The following is a 23,953-nucleotide window of genomic DNA, read 5'->3' on the forward strand; positions in this document are numbered from 1 at the left end:
CAAAAGAAAGGAAAAGTTTATCAAGAAGGATACATGCACACATTTAGACCGTATAAAGATAAGTTTGAACTGGGAATCTTGAATGGGACATTACGAATACTAAAATTTGCAACAACATTGAATATAGACAAAAAGCAAAGAAGTGGTCAGAAAGAGCAAAGCACAATATAGATATGCATAAATACAAAACTACAATAATTAATAAACTCAAATTCAACCTATTATTTTTAACATGATTTTAAACTGAGAAACATTAGCATTTAATAATGGCTTATTGAAACAGGGATTTGCAAGATTGCTAACAAGACACAGAACTAATGGAACTAAAAAATGTTTAAGTTGATTGATTATGAATGTGTTGAGGTCTATAAAGAGAGAAAGAACAAGTGAAAGACCAATGCCTATATCGAGTTCGGCAACACAAGCCCTAGAATCACCAAAAACATGTAATAACTAAAACTAAGATGATAACTTGATCAAGATATCACAAAAGACTATGTTATTGTGAACATACAAGCAAATTGGACTCTACAAACAAACTCAAAAAAGCAATAGATAGTTGCAAGACTTCCTTATTATGTTGATAAGATACCACACAATATCAAGGGTAACTAAGGGAAAGCGGCAACAATAGCCACGACTCGTGAATCGCCCTGTATGATATGCCTCTACAGATCCTCTCACGACATCATAAATATATTAAACTGCCTCTTCTGCCCATATACTCTGTTCATGGAGATTAAGAAGAAACGGGCAATATATTAATGGTGTGTGAGATCTGCTATTTTCCTGCAACAACAGTAACACATAAGAGCAGAATCTGTTCTCATCAAGACGAACAAGGCTACAAGCTGCAGAATAATCTGTCTCCCTTTCTTCTGCCGCTCAAACACTGATTAGGTTAGGGCACGAAAATATAATGCAATGGGACCACAAGGGGCCTCTTCTTACCGGCCCCGCTTCCATCAATGTCTATATTCTTGGGTATGGCAAGTTCACTCCTTCCTAGAAAGCCACCATTACCGACTTCATCTCCTCCTTTGGACCAAATAATTACCGACTACCGTCGGTAAGCAGCTGATGGGCAACCACACAACGCTATACCGACTCTGCCGGGAAAGGCGTCTCTGGGGCTGTGAAAGTGGGAGGGCAAGCCTCTGACAGTTTCTACTCTTTTGGGAAAAATCTCAAGAGAAGTCAAGCTGCTCTTTTGGTGAAGGAGGCGTTGCTTAAGCGTTTGTTCCCGTCGGACAGCAAGGGAATATATCTCCTCATCACGACAGACGACGTTTACATGGAGAGATTCTGCATGAACCCTTACGGTTTCCACGACTCCATAGCTCTCTCCAAGAGAAGCAGGATTTTGTTCGAGTGGGTAGGGAACTCGAGAGTTCAGTGCCCGGGGCAGTGCGCGTGGCCTTTTGCGGTGAGAAGCGTTCTTCAACAACCAACCATGAAATGGGACCACCGCCTTCTCAAAGATTAGTTCATATGGAGGACATTTATAGAGGGTAGATGCAATATCGTGTAGGAAATTTCTATTCAAATACAATCCAAGTGCAGATTTTATGAATCCTAAAAAGATTGATTGAGATATTAATAAGATTGCAAAAATCTCAAAAAGTGATTGCATAAAGATATTCATTTATTATTAGTTGGGCAGTTTTGAATAATTATTAAAACAATCAATGGTATTGGTATGAACGGACAAGTTTTCTATGAAATCTTCACCTATAATAGCCTATCGGCTAATTAGTTTTATAATATTCTTGTTAAATATACAAAATCTTTTAAACTTATTTATGTTTCTTCTTTTTCATTTTTAAGATAGAATTAAATATTTCTGTTAATTGTAATACTTACCGTACTCCTTATATCTTCAATTATCAATCGATACTTTCATAAGGGACTTTTGATCAGCCCTCAAGAACATTGTTGATTTCTAATTATGAGTTACACTAATGTAACCTCGAACAAGGATACATCCTATGGCAAAATGCATTCTCTAAATATGTGAACACAAACAATAGGCACAGACTCTAGCTCTACTAGAGCTCTTGTTTTCGTTTTATAATCACAACACGGAAAGAAATACGTTTATTTTTCCAAATTGCAATTTACGAGGGGAGAATCAATTGGATCTTTGATATCTTTTTGCATATTCAAGAATTGAAGATTTTTGTGTGCCAAATCTTTGAGTTTGGACATTTATTTTCTAATTGAGATCAATCTGTGAATTGATCCGGTCTCCTATGATTATAATTATGTCTCAAGTGATTACATGCATGATAATCATTTGGTCTTTGAAGCCTGGTTTACTCGTGTGTTCAAACGAGAATGATATGCTTTCCTTCTTGTATTTTCCCTCTCCTGTAAAGTTTGAATGAATGGACTTAGTATCATTTGTTTGTTGTTCATAAGTTGTTTGTTTTCCTTTGCATCTTTTCCGTGTTTACAGGTAGTTGTTTGTGTGTCTTTCATGCTTTCAAGTTATAAGAATTATCGGTGATAGTTTAGTTTATTCATTGGGAGTTTTACCCAAAAAATTCAGAGGAAGATTATCAATTCCACGATAATCTTTGTTTTGCATCTCTTGCTCTTCATCCTAATGATGGATCACGTAGTGTGATTCGAAACGTTGATGGTAAAAGTCTTAACAGAATTGAATCCAGAAACATATCAATACAATGCAATGGATTGTGGAAATTTGATCTCTTTAATTCCACAATATTCTATCCAACCATTAGTGCAATTTGTACTTCATTTTGGGCATTTGGAGTCAATATTTGTATTTGTGTTTGAAGGACAAATCCTAACAAACAGATTTTTGGCAAATCTATTGGGGAAAGAAAGTGAAGCTCCAGTACTTTCTTTTTCTAAGAAATTTGAAGGTGCCTCCCCAAGGACAGAGTCTGGCGACTGTAACTCTAGCTCTATCTAGTGGAAGACGTCCAATGTAATTCATGGCCTTGATTGCAGCCCGATCATGGCACCCTCAATTTGGTCCTTTTGGTCTACCTCATTACACAACCATGCCTACAAGATCAAAACTATACTTTCCAAAGTTTGCTAGAAGAAGTGACCAAGTCCTTAACAGTCACATCTGAGCATTTAACATAGCTTGTGGGATTCTTGAGGTTTTGGAGGAAGATATCTATGTTCGTTTGTTTGTTAAGTCCCTTGTTGGAAATGCTGCTACTTGGTTTCAATATCTGGAAGATGGATGTATCACCAGTTGGAATGTGCTTGAGGATAAATTCCTTGTTAGATTCAAAGAAACAATCAATGTAGGCTAACTCTTGTGCCAGTTTCTTCAAATCCAGAGAGAGGAGAATGAGGAGATAAGAGAGTTTGTGGATAGATTCAATCAAACCTTAGCAAAAATTCCCCAAGTTGATCAGCCCAGCCAAGCTAACTTCTTGTCAACCTTTTTTTTGCAGCATTGCATCCAGAGGTCAGATTCTATCTCAAAAAGAGTAAGGTGTGTGACTTAGAAATTGCTAAACAAGAGGCCGTTCAGATTGAAGATAATTTAATTTTGTCAGAATTGTTCCAGCAAAACAAATCTTCAAAAGTTTCTTATGAAGATTTGAAGTTAAAAGATGAAGAACTCTTGTTTGATAGTTTTGATTCGTCAACGAATGGCTGCTATAACATAGAATAAGAAGCACGGTACAACAAAGAACCTTTGATTCATAATGTACAGTAAGAAAATGAGTTATGTGATCTCAATTATTTAAGTGATGAAGAAGATAAAGAGTACTGCTTGCCATCTCAGGTCTCAACAAAACCTGTTAAAGAACAAGATCCGAATAATGCAACTCAAGAAATAGTTTTTGAACAGCCAAGAAGTATTCAAGAGCAACATTTTGAAGAAGACTGAGGCATTATAAAGCATTATTCCTACCAGCTGAATATGATGAGGACTCAAACGTAAGGAACAATCCTAAATTATGTGATTTTCAATCAATTGAGGAAAAAGTGTATGTTCTAGAGAAATGTCACTTTAAGATTGGTTTTGAAGATAATGACAGTGCTAAGGATGTATGCTGTAAACAAAGAAAGCATAATCATATAGTAATAAAAGAAAGCTATTGTAGATCCATGGAAAATGATTATGCCCTTCCTCTTGCTACTGGTTATCTTCATGAAGCTGTAAGTATTTCTCCTCATCGCTGATCATTTCCTGAGTAGTGAAAAGGAAGATACAAATGTTATATTTGAAATAGACCAAGAAGCCGAAGTGATTGCTAAGGAAGAGTTGTCCTCTCCTCCAGTCAATGCTGATTTCATGATTGCTAAATCTGAAACAAGTTATATTGTCTCCAACCTCAGTCAAAATAAAGTTGATTCAAACCAGATTCACAGGCTGGGATGATCCAGGAGGAAGAACAATTATCTCTTGCGGTCAATGATAATTTCATCTTTGACAAAGTCGACGCAACCTATAATGGTCCTGATTTTTGTCATAACGAAAATGGAGTAGACCAAGTTATATTGGCAGGTGATAACCAGATGAATGGCCCTATTTTATCTGAAATCAAACATGGAGTTGCAGCAGATCACAACAATGGAGCATATAATAGGGAGAAGATCCTCACCTACAAAGTTACCTGCTGGAGTTTTCTAAATTTAATGAAGCTTTGATGGAAACTCGTATGGATTTTGAGTTGGCAGATGTTTTTCAAGGATATGCATCTACTTCACAGCGGCACATGCTTCTCCCAGTCAGTGAATGGTTTTACACGAGTTTCTCCTTCATCTCAGAAAGGAGTTTCCTGCCTATACATATTTGCAAATATGTTTTTGGTTGCTGAGTTTTCTCTGTGAGTAGTCTAGTTGCTGGTTTTTGGTGGTGTTTGTAGTTAGTTGTTTTGGTTTTTAATTGCCCTGCTCTCCTCCATTTGTAAGTAGCTCCTTGTTCTACATTCTTTGGTAACTCTACTGCCCAATTGTTACATCCCAATTTTTGACCTAATTTAAATATAGCCGTTGAGGTTCGCATGAAGTCAGTTGACAGTTAAATTGGTTATAATCCTGTGAAATGATAAGATGGTTAGTCGTTATAATTTCATGTGAAGATAACTAGTTGATTATTTATCATGAATTCATAGAATTGAAAAGGCAGCTAGCCGTTATGATTATTTATAACTTGTTATAATAATATGATTTAATTGCGGAGAATTTCCTTGCAGGAAACACATCGAAGGGGTGGAAGCATTGTTAGAAAAGAATTAGGCTCAAGAGCATCACCGTCATTGGGCAAATGAGTCGAGGACCTAGCAACTTGAAACAAAATACATTTGTGGGACCCGCATGAGCTATTTAAATAAATAATTTGAGAAACATAAATAATTGAGTTAAAATATAAAACGTACCTCAAAGGATTTTTAACAATCTTTTAGCACATTATTATAATAGATACATCTATATACGTACATATAGATATAAAAATGAAATGGCACCATTATATTATAAAAATTTAATAAGTGATGTCACCTCAATAATATATTCATATGTACATTTATATACATATATATATATATATAAATTATAATAATATTTAAGATATAATAATATATTCGAATTATAATCTTCCAACTCTATTTTTTTCCATTTTAATATTCTTTGCTTTTAACTGATTAACACTTGCATGAAAATCAAATTAATATTTGGCAATTCGAATTGTCTTATAATCTTTAACCAACGGAAGCCAAGAAGTCACGACTTGTTCCTTTATATGGAAGCCGTGAGAGGAGTCGGACGCATGGGTATTCCATATGTTTTCCACATTGCCAAATTCTTTTTGTTGTTTCCAATCTCTTTAACACCCGACTTCATCTCAGTATTCAAGAATTTACTCCTGTCGATACCGTACACTTATCAATTAATAACTTTGATCAAACAGAGCGATATCTTCCCTTTTTCATGCAAGTAATCAAGCTAAGAATTAGAGGCTATATGCAATGAAGGTGACATCTCAAGCAACTGGAGGGAACCGATCAGATTCCAAGATCATCAAAGCATTACTGAACTCTTATCAGGTCATGAGTTACCATTCCAATATGTTTAATTTCTATAGCAGCCGGTTAGGCACAGGTAGCTCTTACCTTGTGTTTATGATCACGTTTTTAACTTACTGTATAATCAAAGCATTGCCGACTCCTTAACAGCTCATGAGATTACCATTACAATATGTCCATTTCTATAGCAGCCGGCTAGGCATGGAAATCTCTTATCTTTTGCTTGTGATCATGCTATTTCCTTTACCAGCTGAGTAATCCCTATAAATTATGATGAACTTTCTTCTTAATTCTCATGGTTTCCAAAATCATAATAAAGAGTGTTGAATAGTAGCTCTTAAAAAAAAATTTCCTAAGTGTAATAAAATCTGAAATAAAAAGTACAAAAACATCGAATTTCATAGCAGCTAGTTTCAGCATTTATCATGATGATATCTTCTTTGAATTTATAGATTGAACATCTTTTAATTTAGCCTTGTTCATGGCAAGTGATAACCAAGTATCCATAGTATGGATCCATAAATCATTATCCCAATAGATACTAGGATTAAACAATCAATTCTGCAATCTTTAAAGAATATAATCTCTCAAATCACAGAGTGATAAGCTGGAATATATGCTAATTATGAAACAGTTGAGAATCAACAGAAAGAACTAGTTGTTCTTGTCGTCAGTAGAAACTGTGTAGCCAACGGGTTCATGTTGTCAGTAAAGATTTTGTAGCCGACTAGTAAATTAGTATTGTTATGTAGCTGACAAACCCCTTCGAGAAGGTTCAGCGAGACGTATTTATACCCCATCTAGGATCATTGTAAATCATCATCTGTATGTAATCTCTTGGCATATGCGAATAATAAAAAGAGTATTGTTGTTCTTGTTCATTATCTGTATGCATTAATCTATTTACCCATGAGGTAAACATTTGGCGTCATTGCCTAATGGACCTGGAACGAAGGCGGAAGAATGAAGACTAATGCCAAATCAGCTTAACAAGGATAGGAATAAGATCAAGGGAAAAGATGGAATATGCACCACACAAGAAAATTTAATTTTGGCACAACAGGCCGAATGCAGACGAAGGTTTCAGCAACTCGCCGACAGATACCAAAGCACTGAGGAATTGTTGGAGGAGACTCGACAACGGGTGGAATTGGTGGAAGAAGCAAGGGAGGAATTTTTGAATTCGCCGAGGGAAGAGAATCCAGATGGAAGGGAATTAACTCGCACGGCTCGGAGTGTCGAGGGAGCATGAGCGTAGAGTGAACTCTTCGTCCGCAATACACTTCCGGAAGGGACAACATCAAAAGATCCTTCTTCACCAAACTTCGTAGCTATTGCAAATAAGACACCTATACAAAACGACGGTGTGGGAGCGCAGAGCGCCTGCATGGGAGTGCAAAGCCACGGTGTGAGAGTGCAAAGCACCAGTGTGGGAGTGCAGAACAGCGCCAATGTTGCAGGACCGAACAGCGCCCATACACACAACCAAGTAATAATGGCTGGACCGAAAGAAAAGCTACCGAAGTTTGATGGCGATGGTACGGCCGATCCAATCCAACACTATAAAACATACGAAACAATTTGGAGGGCGAATGGCATAACAGATACAAATGAATGGGTCCGGCTATTTTCAGCAACCCTACGAGGTGTCGCAATTGATTGGTTTGCGAATACAGATGCCCAAAAATTAGCCACTTGGGACAACATTAAAAAGGAATTTATCACGGAATTTCAACTGTTGTGCGACAACAATGAGATCGTAATAGAGATATACAACACAAAGTAGGGGAAGAATGAAACTGTCCGAGTATACACCAAGAAATTAAGACTTAATAAATAAAATGGAAAATAAGCCGACAAATGGACTGCAAAAAAGATGGTTCGTTGAAGGCCTATGCCCGAAGTTGCGGATGAAATTGAAGATTGTGCCGCCGTCATCGTACACTAAAGCATACAATCGAGCAATGAACTTAGAAAGTGAGCAAAAGACAAAAAAGAAAAAGAAGAGTAGTTCATCCGATTCAGACGACGACACGTCCTCGAGAGAAGATAACAATGATGATGAAAACAGTAGCAAAAAGGTCTGAGCTCTCCAGAAGGACATGATCTGCATGATGAAGGAATTTAAGAACATGCAGAAAGAAACGAAGGGAAGCGAGCTATGGTGCACGGAATGTAAGGCAAAAGGTCACACAAAGGGATCTTGTCCAAAGAACTAGTTCTACAAAATTTGCCAGATCATGGGACATTCCACAAAAGAATGCCCCTTCAATATGCAATGTCCTCACACAAGAGGCTTCCACGTCAAGAGGTAATGGAAACACAAGTAATGCAGGTGCCACATTGGGAGGGTACAGAAATAATAGACGTGGGCAGAACAACAACAATCTGAACAATAACAATAACAATGGCAACCGAAATCGAATTTAGTACGATACGAATGGTCAACCGATGGTTCAATGCCGAGCATGTACTTTGTGGGGCCACTTTGCCCAAGACTGTACAACGGCAAAACACACCAAAATTATTATGCAGATGGTGCGGACCCGGCGATCATTAAGATGCCAAGTGCCCAAAATCCGGAATAAATTTGATCACCATCGAGACTGACGAAGAGGAGGTTCTAGCAATTACACGGTGGCAAGCAAAATTGTACCCCGACCCGATGGAAGAAAAGAGGAAATTGGAGGAAGCACGGACGGAAATTGAAAAGGCTACACAGGCAGAGACATCTCAGTTGAAGGACACCACCGGCACCTCAACAAGGAACTGTCGTATGCCAAATATTACAAACTGAGGTACCCATCAAAATAAATGATTTGCTTCTCATAATGCCTCAGCTTCGTTCTACACTCACAAATATCGCACCAACTGCTAAGTTACCAGGAGAACCAAGAAAAGGGAAGGAAATTGCCACAGGAGGAGAAGACCCAATGTTGCTAGCCCTCACATCCGGACAACATCCGACGGTCGTCAAAATGGGGATTCTCGGAAATGCTCTAACAAACACAATTGTTGACGAAGGTTTCGGCGTGAATGTCTTACCCGAGGATACTTGGAGGAGGTTGGGACAGCTGATGTTGTGGCCACCTACATTCCAGTTGTTGACAACGGACCAACACAACATTAAACCTCTCGGCGTCCTGATGGCACAACCGGTGACGATTAGCACACAACCATTCCTACTTGACTTCGTCGTGATCCCGCTGAAGAGAAAGGGATACGACACCATTCTGGGCCGCGGATGGCTTATTCAAGCCAAGGTTAAACACAACTGGAAGAAAAACACTCTATCACTTGAAAGTAAAGGGAGGAAATTCATCATTGATTTACACACCCAAATGGTGTGGGAAGAAGCCCTGTCATTAGATTCCAAAGAAGAGGATGAAGGGAGGCAGCGTATGGAACCAGATCAGGAGGGAGTCCTATGGTTGGAAGGAGGATCAACGGACAACAATTTGGACTCGGTGAACGGTCTCTTCTGCTTAAGCCCTGTCATCAAATTCCGAAGAAGAGGATGGAGGCAGCGTATGTAACCAGATCAGGAGGGAGTCCTGCGATTGGAAGGAGGATCAACAGACGACGATTTGGACTTGGTGAACGGTCTCTTCCGTCGGCCAAATGGAGGGCTACGAGCTGTTCTAGAGTTGCAACATACTGACAATTGAGGAAGGGTACAACGAAGATGAATTTCCAAGAGAATTCACAAAAATAAAAGAGGGGGATGTGCCACTGGATGAAACACCTACCCATGCATTCAATAAAGGGGAGCTGATCAAATACAACAAAGCCACACTGCAAACCATGAATTTGGGAGATGAGGCCAAACCAAGGAACATACTGGTGGGAGATAACTGGGACCCAGTATTGAAAGTAGCGGCATTCAAGATATTTCTGGAATACAAAGATGTATTCGCATGGACATACAAGGATCTGAAAGGAGTACCGCCAGAATTGTGTGCACCGCATTCCGCTGGTCAAAGGAGCAGTATCTGTATGAATGCGACCCTACAAGATGAATAAGAACTATGCGGCACGGGTTACAGAAGAGATCAACGAGATGCTGGAAGTTGGTATTATTTTCAAAGTGCAGAGAAGTGAATGGGTGTCACCCATAGTAATCTCACTGAAGGACACCACCCAGATCCGGATATGCGTTGATTGCAGATGCCTTAATGCAATCACAATCAAGGATCCCTTCCCGATTCCATTTATAGACAATATATTGGAAGAGGTCGCAAGACATGAAATTTATTCCTTTATGGACGGGTTTTCCAGATACAATCAGATTTCTATAGCAGAAAACAAACTGAAAATGACATTTGTCGTAGAGGATGAGGTGTATGCATACAACCGGATGCCATTCGGCCTATTCAATGTGTCGGCTACATTCCAACGGATCATACTGCACATCTTTGACAAAATGTCTGTCGGAAACTTCAAAGCATTTCTAAACGATTGGTCTATATTCAGTGTCAAGGACAGACATCTGGCAGCGCTCGGTGAATGTATGAAAAGATATCGAAGGGCACAGCTAGCCTTGAACCCTAAGAAATGCAGATTCATGGTTTTGTAGGGAAGATTGCTTGGACACTTAGTCTGTAAGGAAGGATTGAAGACAAATCCAGACAAAGTCAAAGTCATTGGAAATGCAACCATCCACCAATGTAACGGAGGTAAAGTCTTTCCTGGGACATAGGCTATTACAGAAGGTTCATCAAAAATTTTGCCAAGGTATCATACCCGCTAGATAGGTTAACATGCAAAGGAGAATCGTTCAGATGAGAGAAAGAGCAAGATGAGGCATTTAAAGGGTTGAAGGTACGATTGGCTACGGCACCCATCTTGGCATACCCAAATTGGAACAAGGAATTCCATGTTCATGTCAACGCATCCAACTATGCGATCGGAGCAACCTTGGCGTAGACAGGTAGCCACGGGTTGGATCACCCGATATACTTTGCCAGCCGACTACAATCAAAAGCAGAGCAAAACTATAGTACAACAAAACAGAAAGTATTGGGAATGGTCTACGCCGTGCAGAAGTTCCGTCATTACTTGCTGGCAACACCATTCGTGTTCTATGTCGACCACCAGGCTCTGTTATATATGATCAATAAACCTGTCATTCAAAAAAGAATCAGCAGGTGGTTGCTTCTGTTGCAGGAGTTCACCTTCAAAATCATTGTACGGCCTAGGAAGAAACATGTCAGCGCAGACCATCTGTCGAGAATCAAAACAAGGGAACCAGCGAACAGACTGAACGACTTTCCTAATCCACAGTTGTTTTAGATTGCAGTACTGCCGAAATGGTACACGAGCATTGGAGAATACCTTTCGACAAGACAGTTCCCAAGTGAGCTGCCACCAAATGAAAGGCGAAAATTGATAATCAAGAGTCGTACCTTTCAATTGATCAACGGATTACTCTACAAGATGGGGTCTGATCACATCCTGCAACGGTGTGTGTTAGAGGAAGAAATACCACGTGTTAAAGGAAGCACATGAGGGTCCAGCGAGAGTGCACATGGGACCCGATACCACGGCATGGAAGATATTGTTGGCAGGACTGTGGTGGCCAACAGTGTACAATGATGCGCAGGAATGGATCGTCAGGTGTGACACTTGCCAATGGGTCGGGAAGCCGCTAAAGAGAGACTTCATGCCACTTAACCCTTCCCACGTGCAGGAACTCTTTGAAAGGTGGGGATTGGATTTCATCGGACCCCTGAAAGTGAGCAAAACTAGAAGGTGTTGATACATTATTGTTGCAATGGAGTACCTGACCAAGTGGGTGGAGGCACGCGCACTACCGAATAACTCGATCGTTAGCACAGCAAGATTTATCTATGAGCAAATCATTACCAAGTACGGGATCCCATTGCAGTTAACAAGTGATAGGGGTGGACACTTTGTTAACCATGTTATCTAACTACTCACCACTAAATTCAAAGATCTATCATTCATTATCGAGCCCGTACTACCCGAGAGCAAACGGACAGGCCGAGGCTACAAACAAGATCCTGGTATCAATTATCTACAAATCTTGTGCGGTTGAAGGTGAAGACTGAGAGGAAAAATTGCCCTTTGCCCTTTGGGCATACCGCACACCGCACGGCGTACAAAGTGACAACAGGACACACCGTTCCAATTGATGTTCGAACAAGAGGCAATCGTACCGACAGAATTCATGATACCGAGTGATGAGAGCCATTTACGACCCATTTAATACCATATTTTAATCCATTTTATGCACTTACCTACTCATTTCCATATTCCATTTCCATTCCATTACCACCCATTTTACCATTTTATGTTGCATATAGTTTAATATAATTAAGTAGTATTTAATATTGTTTTGGGATTAAAACATGGAAAATTCATTGTTGATTATGTTTTACTAATCTTTAATATTGCAGCATGCTGATTTGTAGCACAGATCTTCCTGTAGCTATTTCATAAATATAAAGTTCCATCCACTTTGAAATGTATTGCTATATCTTATTAGCATTCATTATTTCTTCAACAAATTAAAGCATTATTCCTTCCAAGAATATTGACCAAGGAGTATGTTGAGAAAGAACATAACAGGAATAATTACCAACTAAAATGAGGACAGTCCGTTTTACATTTCATTTTGTGAACAAATGCGGATGAATCTCAAAAATCTGAGACATGGGTATTGTCCAGAACATGCCCAATTACAATCCCACACGAAAAAATCTTCAAAACGTGCAAGATGGAAAAGTTAGAGACTATTTTTAAAACGTGACTTTCTTATTACGGGTTTGGATTTCGACCAGAATCTACTCTACCATGAATCAGCAACCACAGATAATATAGTTTTGTTGGAACGCTCAAAACAATAGCCTATTCTTGGCATGAAACCAAACTTTGTTGCATTGCTGCATATCTATTATTATTTGGTGATTGAAATAGGATGGAGGATGTGAAAAGAGGTTAATCTATTCCTTCAAACAATCAGCAAAACAGACCACGTATTTCAGTTGTATATTCATGGTTTCCATTGCATAGTTTGTTGGTCTCTAGCTGAATATAGATTATACATTGTTGTACGTACTTGTTATGCCTGGTCTATATAAGAAATGTAATATGGAGGTGTAGAGAACAATTCTGACCATTTCTCTGAGAAATAAATATTATCTATTGTGCTGATCAGACTTGTGCTCAAACGTTTTTTAATCTCACCACCTGACAGACTGAGGAGGGGGCCCACTTCTTGGAATGTCTGGTGCGTTTTCCAGTTTTATTTCAGTATGTTATGTTTGTATTCCATTAATATCAAGTTTTGTTTGAATTCGTGATTGATTTGATTATTTTTGTTGGTAATCTAATTTGTATTAATATGATATGCACGTTGTTACTATAAGCAATTTATAATATGATTATTATTTCTCTATAATTTGAATTACTAATGTATTTTCATAGTTTTGAATAGAGGTAATCATATAATTCTTGCTGGTAGAAAGACGTTTTTGTTGTTGATGTTTTGTTGCCAGAATTACTACTAGATTTCAGCCAAGCTCTTGTCGCAGGAAGTGACAGTTCCTGTCGCAGTTTTATTTTAGTTTTCATAGATTCAATTTCGTGTGTTGTAGATGCATTCACAATTGCTCATATCACAAGCTGCACCCCTTGATAGCATACTGCTCGGACACCTTTCGCAAGCTTACGCTCTCGGATTGACACGAATAGACCAGCCGAACTTTATTATAAATCATTAATTCTTTATTATTATTTGCCCCAGTGTTGGCCTATCACCGAGCCTGAGGATTGCGCTGAAAAATAAGTTAGGCGACATGGAAAGCCTGAGGGAATGGTTGCATAATCTGAATAAGCTCGAAGAAAAGCGGCTACTAGCACAATGGGGCACAGAGGTGACACAGAACAGATGCAAGGCATGGCATGATAAGCATCTCAAACTCAATAGGTTTCAGCCGGGGCAATTGGTGTTGAAGTATGACAGACGAAATGAAATCAAACCAAGAAAGTTTAAGGTCAGATGGGTTGGACCATACCAGATCCGAGAGGTGGGTGACAATGGAGCAATAAAATTGTGGACCTTGGACGAACAAGAAGTGCCTCAGGCAATGAATGGGTCAAAGCTAAAAATGTACCATGCTAGGAAGACTCACTTGTTGTCACAGAATGACGAAGTCTGGACGACTCCCTCGTCGTTGCAGAATGGCGAAGTCCGGAAGGAGCTTTGAGTTTGTTGTATTTTTTAACTGAAAAATAAAAATTTTAAAAAAAAAGAAATGAAAAAAGAACAGAGAAAAAAAAATGAAAAGCCTCGCAAACTATTCCACAGGTACCTGTCCCGCGGATGGTTTTTGTCTTCTCGAGGATGCATTTACTTTTCCCGCGGTGCAACACTTTTTCCCGTGGACGGTTGTTGTGCATTTCCCTCGCCTTCCGCAAACGCCTTCTTAACTTTTTTGCGGCTTGGTATTTCCTCCTCTTCCACGGACGTGACTGAGTTCTTTTTACTTTCTCCGCGGCTAACTCTCTCCGCGAGTTGTCTTTGCTCTCCCGTAGCTAACAGCTCCAGCTTTTGAAGATCTCTCTTTTGCAGACAACCGGTGTGCAAGTTCTTTTCCCTGCGGGTTTGCTCACTTGTTCCTTCCGCAATTTGCCTCTCCTTCCGTGGGTGGCTTTATAACTCCATCCACTTTCAACAGTAAGAAACAAAAAGTAAGGGCCGAACTCACACATCTTATTGTTCAGTTTGAGGGACTCAATGGCGACGAGTGCTGAAAATGGTGGCAAGAAACTCTAGATACAGAGGTAATTAAGCAGATTTTGATACGGGCACAAGTGCATTGGGCCATCCAGCTTCCAATTTTCTCCATTCGATTGTTTGAATCGGTTTTGCGAACAATGATAGAAGCGTATAATCAGCATAGTAGAAGCAACACATTTCTGTACAAGAAGCATCAGATGACAGTTTTTATTAAACCAAAGGATTTCACTAGGTTTTTCGACATCCCTGGCCTAGGAGGTCAGAAGGTGGAAATCAAGAACCACAAGCTGTCTCAGGAATGGAAAGAATATTGGATAAGATTGGTAGGTCGCGGTCTTTCGCCTGAGGAGATGGAGTCAGTGGTAAAGGGGTCTAAGTGCAAAGGGCTTCGATGAGATTTTATTCGGAAGGGCCACTCGCGGTGCATCATGGATGTCATCAAGAGCAAGTTGACAGGGGCAACTAGGGCTTCGGATATAGCATTGCCACAGATTGTATTCATGAATGGCACAGTGTACGATTGGGCCACAGTCCTCGTCGACCAAATGGAGTTCATGACACTCCAACACTGGACGTTCTTTATGCCGCACCATGCCATTGGCCTATTTCTAGAGGCAGCTATTAATCAAATACCAATGGATGATTTTGAGGCTCCACCGCGGGGAAAGTTGGTGCAAGGAGAGCCTCCAATATTCTATTTGAGACATTTGGACACAGGTGGAACCGCAGTGGGGCAGAAGAAGGTATTCTGAGGATTGGAGGCTTACGAGGACATGGACAGCGGACAGGACACTTCAGAAAGCAATGGGGTTGAGTACGAGGAAGAGAGTACTTCTGTGGAAGTTGCCAACAAACCAACAATTAGCCAGTCCATATTTTTCACCTTGCCACAGTTGCCAACTTCGGCGCACTTGTCCACCTCCATTTCACACATTCCTTCGTTTGGTTAGCGTCATGCACTGGTCGTTATGACCCCACTGGCAGTAGCAGATGTGGTCCCACGGACAATAGCAAATGTTCCACCGACAGTGGTAGACAATGTCCCAGGGCTGACAGATGTTGCACTAGCGGCCACTACAGAGATTGCTTTTCCAACGGTCACGGCAGATGTTTCACCCAAGGGCATACCTTCCCAAGATTGTACGCCAAACCCTGTTGCACCAAGAGAGCCAGAGTTGGTAGAGTTGCCAGAGCCAGAGCCTAAACCCCAAGTTCGTTTGGATGTGATTGGTTTAAATGTTATGGTCACTATTTCATCTTCCTTGTTGACAGAGGCACAATCATAGCAGTCGGCACAGCAAAAGAAGAGCATCAAGCCAGCACGGACAGAGCAGCCCAAGAGAATGGAGGTGATGGATAGAGCGAGCACATTTCTGCGACAGCAGTTCGGACTCATTCCCGCAAAGGTCAGACCGTCCATTCAATCCCCAAGTCATGGAGGAGTCTTTCCAAGACCAACAACCGTATCGGAGCCACAAAAGGTGGCAGTTCCACAGTCCGAGGATGCACCCAAGAAGGAGGCGACACCAGATGTGGACATGGTTATCGCAAGAGTGGTAGAGACTTAGCAAATGGACCATGGATGATGTGCCGAAGGAGGATTATGGGTCGATGAGGACAGATGCAGAGACTACCTCAGGGCTATGCAGGTTGCACTGCAGAAGGGACACAATGTGGCATTGCAGGCTATGAACTCGGTAGAGAGAGTGGCATTTGGTTTGGGCTTACATTCGGGGGGTTTGTCCTCAGCGGTTTCGTTCTTCCTTTGAAGACAGAGGATGGCTAGCAGTTGAGACAAGGGAGATGTTGGCAAATTGAGCCACCGAGCCAGAGTTGGGGCCGTGCAACACTCCCATGGAGAAGCTGGCACACGAGATAGTAGGATTGTACAAAGAAGTCTATTATGCTTGCAAGCATGCGGAGGCAGACAGGGCAGCAGACAAGGTCACAGGGAAGAGGTCTCTGACAGCAGAGGAAGCTAAAGAAAAGATAAATGTGGATTTGGCTAGCCAACAAGCAACATGGGCAACTGAGCGTGCAGCACTTTTATGGGATAAGAAAGCGGCTGAGCAGGAATTGCAATTAGCGAAGGCCCAGGCTATGCATGCAGCACTTCTTTTGAAGGAAGCCGCAGAGGTTAACACACAGATTCAAAAGGATTTGAGCATCCAGACGGAGCAAGTCTATGAATTGCGCCGGCAGCAGCATTTTTCAAGATCACAACCTCCTCTCTAGAGTATATCCTTTCTGTATTGTATTTTGTGATCTCCTATTTTTGTTAGTTTTGAAGTCACTAGGAGATGACTTATTTTGGGGGGGATGATGTCATCAGTAGAAACTGTGTAGCCGACAGGTTCATGTCGTCGGTAAAGATTTTGTAGCCGACGGGTAGATTAGTATTGTTATGTAGCCGACGGACCCCTTCGGGAAGGTTCAGCGGGAAGTATTTATACCCCATCAGGGATCATTGTAAATTATCATCTATATGCAATCTCTTGGCATATGCGAATAATAAAAGGAGTATTGCTATTCTTGTTCATTGTCTGTATGCATTAATCTATTTACCCATGAGGTAAACAGTTCTGAGAATTCCGAAAACCTGGGATTCACCCAGCTGTGTAGCCAAGGAAAAGGGTGAAGAGGTGAGAGAAAGGAATCTGCAATAACATAAACAGAATTAGATATAACATAATAATGTTTATTTTTATTTTTAATATGAATTATTTAATAGCTCATGCATGATCCTTCTATTGTAATCTCATGTTGTCAAGTTGAGTGGTGTGGTTAGATACCAAGATGCTCAGTTGATGACAAGATGATCCTTGTCTATTTCGGGTAGGGAGGGTCTTTCTCGTTAGAGATTGTGTGGGGAATAAGTTAAGGTCCGAGGTTGGGCGGTTAAGCACTTGACAATGTTTCACCTCTCCACAAGATGTCGGACGTGTGTCAGAAAAAGTTGAGCTTTACACTCAATTGTTTGTCGAAACAGTTATTTTTACTTTTATGATAGATATACAAGACGAAGGTAAGATTAATTGAGTTATATCATTATTGCAGTTAATATATATTTAAATGCGAGAGAGAGATTTATTTGATGGATTGTTATATTAATTTTTCATTTATATGAATAATAAATATAAGCATATCTTCTAATCTTATGTTATTGCCATAGTTAAGCGATCAAAAGGAAAGGAATGATACAGTGGTATTTGAAGTTCTAATTGATTCAATGGTATCTGAAGCCCTAAATGATACAGTGGTGTCTGAAGCCCTAATCAATTCAGTGGTATCTGAAGCCCTAAATGATCCAGCGGTAATTGAAGCCCTAAGTGATACAGTGATATCTAAAGCCCTAAATGATCCAATGGTAATCGATGCCCTAATTAGTACAGTGGTATATGATGCCCTAATTTTATATAGCGGTAATTAATGGCAATCGTCATTTGATTTTGATATAGTAGTTGTTATATGATATTGTTATAGTGGTATTTGTGGACTAATCTGGGTGATTGCAGAAGCATTTTTAAAATGATTTATCGGTTCAAATTCCATGGTATGTGGATTTTAATTTCTATAGTAAATTCTTTGATGGCATTTTAAGTTCTTAATTAAGAAATTTTTGTTTAACTGACTTTAACCGTCAATCTCTTTCATATGAACGAAACTGATTTAACTCTCTTCCTATGAAAATGAAGTAATAACTGTATTTCTTTGAGTATGTCAGTTGTTAATTAAGACCCAGGAAAATTGGTTGTTACACCAATGGTTGTAGGCACTAATTCTTTTAACCAAAGAATGTTAGAGTTCTCTGCTTTTGCAAGATAAGCAATCCCCTTGTAGAGCCAATGTTAGTACCCTTATAGAGCCCCATTTTAAAATCTAAAAATCAGTCATCCTATCTCAGAATTTTATGTTTATCTCTGATTTTTGTGTTGAGTATTAGGGAGTTCAAAAACAAGCCTTGAACCATTTTAAACCAGTTCAAACTGGTTCGACAGGTTCATCTGGTACGACTGGTTCAAGCTAGTTCACAAGCTCATCAGGATCAGTACAGAGGTTCAAATTGGTTCAGCAGTTCAACAAACTTAGTCAATATTGCACCTGAAGTTGATGTTATAATGTTGAACGAAAATTATGACTTGTATAGACACTTCCAGATTCATTTCGGTGAAATGCAATTTGAAGTGGTTCACAGTTTAAGTTCAGTATGCAGGTTTGTTAGTTCAACAGTTCAGACTCAATATCTGGTGAAAACTTGACAGTCAATGTGTCATGATATTGGATAAAAATAATGACAAAGAATGTTTGCATGGGAGAGCATATCCAAACAATTAATATCAAATCAAATTGGTGATCTATATGTAAGAGTTTCTATGAATAATATTCATAAATTTCAATACAACCAGTAACAATGAATTTTCTGATGATAGAAAAACAGTCATGTTGCGGGGGGCATAAGTTTTAATCCCACCGTTGGATAGGGCTAAATTGTGGATATGATTGCACAAACCTAATTCTCTAAATCCTCTCCAAAGTGTTTCTCCAGATTCTTGATGGATCAAAAGTTACAAATGTTTTAGTGCACAACTGTCAAAACTGTCCATGACAGTCACAAAATGATGAAACCTCATCACCAGCAAATGCCACATATCAAGTGAAATCATGTTGTCTTTTAATAAAATTACACTTATAACCTTTGAGGAGAAAATATTTGAGGGGGAATTATGTTAAAGTGAAATTCATTCAAAAGAAAAGCCATGAGGATTAGAAAATAGTCAAGAGTCGTATGACCTCAAGATTCAGTTATGAAAACTGAATAGTGTCGATTCATGCCTATTAATTGTAACAGATTTGGCATAATGGGGGATACGACCTTTGGCTGGAGATTTGGTGTTGTGGGCAAAGGGTTCTATTTTCGTTTTGTAATCGCAGCAGAGAAAGAAATACTTTTATTTTTCCAGATTGTAATTTACGAGGGGAGAATCAATTGGATCTTTGTTATATTTTTGCATATTCAAGGAATGAAGATTTTTTGCGCCAAATCTTTGAGTTTGGACATTTATTTTCTGATTGAGATCAATCTGTGAATAGATCCAGTCTCCTATGATTATAAGTCTGTCTCAAGTGATTACATGCATGATAATCATTAGGTCTTTGAAGCCTGGTTTATTTGTGTGTTTGGAAGAGAATGATATGCTTTCCTTCTTGTATTTTCCCTGTTGTGTAAAGTCTGAATGAATGGACTTTGTATCATTTGTTTTCTGTTCTTAAGTTGTTTGTTTTCCTTCGCATCTTTTCTGTGTTTATGGATAGATGTTTGTGTGCCTTTCATGCTTTTAGGCTAAAAGCATTGTCGATTGTAGTTTAGTTTATTCATTGCAAATCTCACATAGGAAGTTGTACCCAGATAACTAAGAGGAAGATTATCAATTCCGTGATAATCTCTTCAACTATTAGTGCAATTTGTACTTCATTGTGGGCATTTGGAGTCAATATTTGTATTTGTGTTTGAAGGACAAATCTGTTAACTAACAAGTGCCTAATATGGCAATGAAGAGGAAAATGAAGCTAATGAAGTAACAAGTGATGGAGAAGAAATGTCACAAGAGGAGAATAAGAAATAACCTCATGATTAGAGAATAAGAAACAATTACATGGCTAGATGAGGTTGTGATTGCAATAGAGGCAGTTTTTCGTGCATTGCAAAGAGTACAGATAGGAGGAGGCTGAGAGAAGTGGGAGGGAGAATGGTGTCATGAGATGGGGAAGACATGACAGGAGGACCCTGACCAAATGTTTCCTTCTTTCTCTTCGTGATCGTGTTGGGAATTTGTTGTTGTTGAGATCCCTGACCATGATCTCCTTTCCTCATATAGACCTTTTTTCACTCTATGTCTTTCTTTTTCCTTTTCTTTCCATTTTCCTTTATACTTAGGAGAAGCCCTTACCTCCTTAAGAATCCTAGCATCACAGTCTTTAGACAGCTCTTTTTCTTTAGACGATTCAGACTCATTGAGGCAGCATGTATGACCCCCCTTCTTAGGCTCTAAAAGCGTGTACATCACTGAAACATTTTGGGTGATCAAATTAGCTACCTGCACATTTATCCATTTCTTACTATATCTGATGACACCATTCATGATCTCATCAAGAATGCTAACTTCTTCCTCAACTCAGTTGAGAGGAGGAAATAGTTGGTCAAACACAACTCTAATTTTCTTCCTACACAAGTTGTCCATCATGTACTGGCATATCTGGTACCACAATAATATTGAACTGCCTTATAAGGTCCAATGGGAGCTTAAAGAAATATCTATTTCTGATTTCATATTAATTAGGACAGTCAAACTTGTCCTCCATCTCTCATAATTGTATTGCTTGCCCACGTTCTTTTCTAATTTTTTATAAGGATCAAAGCATGGCCTTGCATGATAAAACATCAATTGGTACTTTTGCAATCCATCATCTGATTCCTCCACAGATGTAAGGAAGGGCAAGAAATAAATTCCTTACCAAACAAAAGGTGATAAAGTACAACAGCCCTATACAAATCTTCGAGAAGCTTATTAAAATGACAAATTTAAAGCCTTGTCATTTCAAGAAGTGCACTCTTGTCAGTTAGGTACTTCAGTAATTTGCAGGGTGGTCCAAGAAAATACTCTATTCTCAAGTATATGAATTTTGAAAATCGGATTAACCACTATTTAAATCTCTCTACCTATTGAGAGGCGTGGTTAGACAAACTCTTGCACAAATCACCTTATAACATTCTAGCAATATGCATGGTGGATGCATCATTGACTCTTTTGTAATGAGAGTTTTACAGCTGCAACCGGGGGTAGCAATTATATACTTTTACTTGGCCAAGATCATTGCCAATGTTGTCAGTGCATGTTAATCCAGACGCAAAACTTCCCTGCCAACATGTAGACCACATAAGAGCTCATGTAGAATAATCTAGATTCTCCCATGACCATAAATTGCTTATGAATATTGTCATTGATTTTCTTGGCTCAATAAAGTTTCTTGTCTACATTTATAGCCTCTTCAATAAAGTTGAACCTCCAATCCTGAAATTAGGAAGCAAATGGCAAGCCCATTATTTTGCTCAACAAAGTCACCAATTATCGATCTTGGTAATGAAATCACTCCTATACAAGTTCTTGAGTATCTGGTTAATGCATTGCTTGGCCTCTTCATCCAGGGGTCATAATGACCTTACATTTCTTTGGGTCTTGATCATAAACTGTTTGACCATATTCCTTTAACATATCGGTCGTCACAAGATAGTAGGGAATGCCAAGACTTTTAAGATTGCTTCAATAGAGATGTCAACTACAATCCTCCCATAAGATGCCACGGTGCTCCTTAAGTTAGGAGAGATAGCACTCTGCAATCCATGATGACCTCTAGACATTGAGCTCAAGAGGGAAATCCAAAAACTTGTGTAATGCCATTGTAACCAACTTCTAAGCCAACTCAGAAGGGTTGTTTCCAAACATTTGTCCTTTTGAGTCCTCTAGGTCTTCATGCTCCAGGTCAATCTCTGCTACAAAGTCCAACTTGAAGTGATAATTGATTCAAGAAAAGTCACCTTGAACTTGTACTTGATTTTGTTTTGTTTAGAGATTTACCTTACATTTAAAAACTTATTAAATAATCTATCAACCATTTATCATGCATGAGATAATAATGTGAAATATTAGCTCACTACAAAAAATTGGCATCTAAAACCAATTTAATGCTACAAGACAAAAATTATATTTGTGCACAACTTGTACCTTCTATCACATAAGGACCCAAAATACAAGAAGGGGGCAGAGAAGCTTTAGGATGTGGCACCTGAGTCTGCTGACTTGGATATGATGATTGAGGATCTTTCTAGAGCCACACTGCTTGATATAAATGAGGATGAGGATGACGCAGCACCCTCTACTGCTGGTGGAACCGGTTATGGTTCCAATGATGAGGATGAAATACTTGCAGCCAGTGAAAACCCAATGATCCACATTTTTTAAACAATCCATTTGATGATTGAGAAGACTTTCATGATTATTCAGTCATGTATTGAACTATAACTATAAGTCTAACTTTTGTGAATTCAAGCTGATGATTTTCTTTTGATTCTTGAATGATGAATCACAATGTTTATCTTTGACATTTGGCATTGATGTATGGTCAAGCATCATAGCTTCATAGTATGAAATGATTTAGTTTTAGAATTATGTATATTTCTCTTTTATTATTATTATTATTATTATTACCGTTACTGTTACTATTACTACTACTACTACTACTATTATTACTATGACTATATTATTATTGTTATTATTATACACTCACAAATCCTTACGAATCATAGAGGGAAAAAAATTCACAAATCCGCGATCGGATTTGTGAACCTAAACCCATCCCCAAACCCGAATCGGCAACTAAGAAAATTTCCATAGAAAAGATAATCATTCAAACAAACTTATGCAAATTAAATTTGATGAATCATTTGTCCGCTCCAATTTACCATCAATGCAAGAGTTTCACTTTCAATAGGATGTATGTTGTTGCAAAATATCAGGTAAAAGTCTTATTCAAGTAGCTACTTTTAGTCTTTTAGAAAGAAAATTGGGGTCTAATGGATGTTGCAGGATTTCATGTGTGTCTTTGATTTATCTCAACTCTTGGCAAAACAACACTACTCAATAGCCTTATCTGGACATTTGGAGGCAACACAAAGTTGTAGGAATGTGAAGGACTTATGGAAAATGGTGCAGTAGTTCAAAGGCTTCGGAGATACACTGGGCATTGAAGGGCTTAAGGTTTTAGCACTTTGAAATTGAGATGGAAAAGGAAGAGTTTCAAGATTGAGGACGTTATGAAAGGCCTTTGGGAGACTCAAAAGAGAGTCTTGAAAAAGAGTAAGAGGTGAATGGATAAGCAGGAGTTCTGAGGTGAATGTGATGGGTCCCCAAATCTGACCAAATTTCTGTCAAAGCAAAACTTTGTAGAGAAAATAAAGACAACAGCATATAGTGGGAGTCACATGGCTTGTGGAATAAGTCTGTACTGTTAATGTTTTATGGCTTTAGTCAGATAAACCTATGAATAATTATATATGACATATAATGTGTTCATTATATATGAGATCTTAGGTTATATATATAGATAGATA

At 39.0% G+C, this 23,953-nt stretch overlaps 1 pseudogene; it reads left to right on the forward strand.

The window, feature by feature from the left end:
• Positions 1–790: 790 nt before the first annotated feature.
• On the forward strand, positions 791–1,703 carry LOC149559585 (protein EXORDIUM-like 3 pseudogene; annotated as a pseudogene).
• Positions 1,704–23,953: the final 22,250 nt, after the last annotated feature.

The sequence above is a fragment of the Cupressus sempervirens genome, chromosome 5, assembly GCF_028749045.1.
Source record: "Cupressus sempervirens isolate cs-2001-9-10 chromosome 5, ASM2874904v1, whole genome shotgun sequence".
Lineage (NCBI taxonomy): Eukaryota > Viridiplantae > Streptophyta > Pinopsida > Cupressales > Cupressaceae > Cupressus > Cupressus sempervirens.